The sequence below is a fragment of the Galeopterus variegatus genome, unplaced genomic scaffold, assembly GCF_000696425.1.
Source record: "Galeopterus variegatus unplaced genomic scaffold, G_variegatus-3.0.2 Scaffold6356, whole genome shotgun sequence".
In the NCBI taxonomy this organism is placed as follows: domain Eukaryota; kingdom Metazoa; phylum Chordata; class Mammalia; order Dermoptera; family Cynocephalidae; genus Galeopterus; species Galeopterus variegatus.
The window spans coordinates 87,848-92,261 of NW_007732467.1; positions in this window are offsets into that span (position 1 = coordinate 87,848).

Sequence of the window (4,414 nt, forward strand, 5' to 3'; positions counted from 1 at the left end):
AATTCAATGAAGATTGCTTAACATTAGGCAATGGATTTATATTTGAGTAAAGGGAAATTTAGTGTCTGTACTTTTATGGCTCTTAAAGAGAATTTGGCTGTGATCCAGACACTGAGCTCTATTAAGATGATTATCTTCAGTAGAGTATTATTTAGGGATTCATTTTTGTAAATAATATGCTTTTTTTCCTGTTCTTCTTATCAAAATGAGCATTGTAATTATTTGTTAGAAATAAGAATAGAGCCTGCAAGGGGCCTTCAAAAATTTCATAGAAAAATTTGTATTATCTTTTAATTACTTTTTTCCACAAACTTTTTGAAGTAAGTTTGTATTCTCAGACCAAACTTATGAGGGGAATAAACAGTGTTGAAATAGTGACTCCTAAGAACAAGATTTGTTTCATTAAAGAAACACTCTCCTAAAACTTACAAGTAAATTTTACATTAAAGATTAAGCCATTCTAAGACAAAATCTATTTATTCACTTTTTAGAAATAGCAATGTAAAATTCACTTGCTGCTGCTGCTACTGTGACTGCCTTGGTTGTGACTTTCCCTCTAATATCCACCCTTCTGAGTGCCGTCATTTTAGCCCGCATTGACTCATTCGATCATTGACTAACCTGTAGAAACTGTAGAATTTAGAACAACAAAAATATAGGTCAGTAGAAACACATTTTGTAATGTTATTCCCCTTATTTTAATTTCTATTCATCTTATAGAAAATAAAGGCTTTGGATTTAAACTTTTCATCATCTTTCTGGATTTAAAATGTTGTGGGGTTTTTGTTGTTTTTTATTATTTTGATATAGTCGATTTAGTCATTTTCTCCTATGCCAATCAAAACTCCAAAATGGCTTTAATGATAACATCAGCTTTGGGATGATGGCAACCACCACTGAAAAGAGAAAATTAATTTATATTTAAATGGGATCCTTTTTTTTATTTTTTCAAGTAGCAAACCAGTATTCGCTTCTCTCTTAGTACAAAGTTTACTTGCTGGAATAGAAAAATCTCATTCAGGCTTCCTGGGCGCAGCCTTCCACCTGGTTTAATCCCAGTTGAAGGACAGAGTCCCTGAGGACACGTCAGTGAAGGACAAGTATATAGTCTTCTCTGCATGTAGGAGAGAGCTGGCAGTTTCTATAGTAGTTTTCTTCTCCTGACATAATCTTCATTTAGTCTACTGCCTTAAGGACATGGTATCACATCACACATAGATTTTGTTTCTTCATTAGATGACAGACTTTAGGTAAAACAGCTACACAAAAAGTTCTTGAGCCAAAGTACTCTCTTTTTAAATTGCTATAAGAAAGAGGAATGGAACTAAGGAACGTTTTACTTTCAAAACCTTCATGTTCAAATCAATAAATTTTTACTAAATATTTACAGTCTATAAGGCACTGTATTAATTAGAAGAGAAGGATTAGAGAAATTGAGGAAATCGAACTGAAAAATGAACAAAAAACCCTGCTTCTGCTTCTGGTTGCTGATGGTCTGGTGCACAAGACAAAAACACGCACTACTAATCTGGTATAAACCAAGCTGTGATAAGTGGTGCAAAGGAAGCTCAAACCACTGGGAGCGGCAGGGATGCGGAGCTTTCTGGAAAGTTTTCTGGAGAAGTGTCAATTCGGTTGAATCTACAAGGTCTTCAACAAAGTGGAAGAGCATTACAGAGCTGGGAAGGAACTTGAATAAATCCTAGCAACGTGAAAGCTCAGATCTCATTCTAGGAAGGTTACAGCAAAGGAGGTATAGAGTATGTGATGGAATCGAGTGGGAGATAATATTGTAAAGGATGGAAAGTCTTACTTCTCTTTTGCAACCCCTTTTGTCATTCCTATTTGGAAGTGCATAAATGTGTACAGTAGTCCTCTTTTCTGCCGGGATATGTTCCAAGACTTCCAATGGATGCCTGAAACTGTGGTCAGTACCAAACCCTATATATACAGATATGTGCAGTGTAATGATGTTTCAGACAATGGATCACATATATGATAGTGGTTCCATAAGATTATAATGGAGCTGAAAAATTCCTATTGCCTGGTGATAGAGTGGCCATCATAACATTGCACAAGGAACACAATGCATTATTCACATAGGAGCAACAGGCTATGCCATGTAGCTTAGGTGTGTAGTAGGCTATACCGTCTAGGTTTGTGTGAGTACACTCCATGATGTCCACACAGTGACAAAAATCAGTGATAGAGTGGCCATCATAACATTGCACAAGGAACACAATGCATTATTCACATAGGAGCAACAGGCTATGCCATGTAGCTTAGGTGTGTAATAGGCTATACCGTCTAGGTTTGTGTGAGTACACTCCATGATGTCCACACAGTGACAAAAATCACTTAATGACACGTTTCTTAGAATGTATCCCTGTTGGTAAGTGACACATGAATGTAGTATAATACATAAACGAATGGTGTGGCTGTGTTCCAATGAAGCTTTATTTTAAAAACAGATGGCAGCAACAGAAGCAAAAGTAAACAAGTGGGACTACGTCAAACTATAAAGCTCTGCACAACAAAGGGAGAAAATATTTGCAAACCATACATCTGATAAGGGTTAATACCTAAAATTTATAAGGAACTCATACAACTCAATAGCAAAAACAGAAAACAAATAACAAATTAACCCCATTAAGAAATGGACCGAGGACTTAAATAGATATTTTTCCCAAGAAGGCACACAAATGGCCAAAAGGTGTATGAAAAGGTGGTCAACATTACCAGTCATCAGAGAAATGCAAATCAAAACCACAATGAGATGTTGCTTCACACCTGTTAGGATGGCTATTATCAAAAAGACAAGAGATAAGTGTCAGTGAGGGTGTAGAGAAAAGGGAATCCTTGAACACTGTTGGTGGGAATGTAAATTGGTGCAGCCATTATGTAAAACAAAATGGAGGTCCCTTAAGAAATACAAAATAGCACTACCATATGACCCAGCAATCCCTCTTCTGGGTATATACCCAAAGAAAATGAAATCCCTACCTCATAAAGATATTTGTGCTCCCATATTCATTGTAGCATTATTCACAATAGCCAATATGTGGAAACAACCTAAGTATTCATCAGTGGATAAATGGATAAAGAAAATGTGATACACACACACACACACAGAGAAGAATGTTATTCAGCCATAAAAAAAGAAGAGAATTCTGACATTGCAACAACATGGATGAACCTGGAGGACATTATGCTAAGTGAAATAAGCCAGACACAGAAGGACAAACACTGCATGATCTCACTGTGAAATCTAAAAAGTTGAATTAATAGAAGGAGAGAGTAGAAAGGTGGTTGCCATGGGCTGTCAGGGAGGAGGAAGGAAATGGGGAGATGTTGGTCAAAGAGTATGAACTTTCAGTTACAAGGGGAATAAGTTCTGTGGATCAACTGTGTGATGTGATAATTATAGTTAATAATACTGTATTGTTTACTTGAAATTTGATAAGAAATTTTATGTCCTTCACACACACAAATGGTAACTATGGGTGGTAATGGCTGCATTAATTAGATGATGATAACCATTACACAATGTATATGTATATCAAATCATACCATTGTACATCTTGAACATATACAATTTTTATTTGTCACTTAAGTACTTTAAAATTAAAACAAAAACAGATAGCAGACCAGATTTGAACCATTGGTTGTAGTTGTGGACTCCAGTTCCTGGTCTATGAACTCCTGTTTTCTTCAAAGCACCCTACTTGTTCCTACTCCCTGTCTTCAGTCCAGACCGTTATTTGAAACTATCAGATCCACCCTCCCTCTACCACCCCCCGACTCCCCACTGATGAATCTGGGGCAGGGCCTGATTCTGAAGGCAAGGATGAAAAAAACTGCCCTTTTCCGATATGACCCCCCAAGATGAAGAATCCAGCAGACAAAGCTTTTAACAAAACTCGAGGATGTTACTTATTGCGTCCCTTTTTTTTTTATAGTGTTACCAAATACCTGTCTGCTAATTGAGCTTCAATTGGATGAGGGATTGAGAATGGAGGTAAGTGTCCCCCATGTCCCAGAAAGTAAGTCAGGAGGGGAGGGATGGAAGATGACGAAAAATACCATTTTGCTATATTTATAATCCCCAAACCTAGTTATTGAGGGACCACTGATTTTTTTTAATGTAAATATTGTAACATGAAGACAAAAAATGAAGCCTTGCAACTTCATCTATATGCAACAGAGAATCATTGAAGGTTTTGGTCAGGAGAGAAATATGTTCAGAATTTTTTCTAAGGAAATAAAATCCTGACAACAATGTACAATACAGATTGAGAAAGATAAAGAAGAAAAACTGGACGCAGGTAGAAGAGCCAACGTGCCCTAGTTAAGAAGTCTCAGTGGCTGCCAGGGATGAGAGGGGTGGGAAGGACAAAAGGAGGAGCACAGGGAC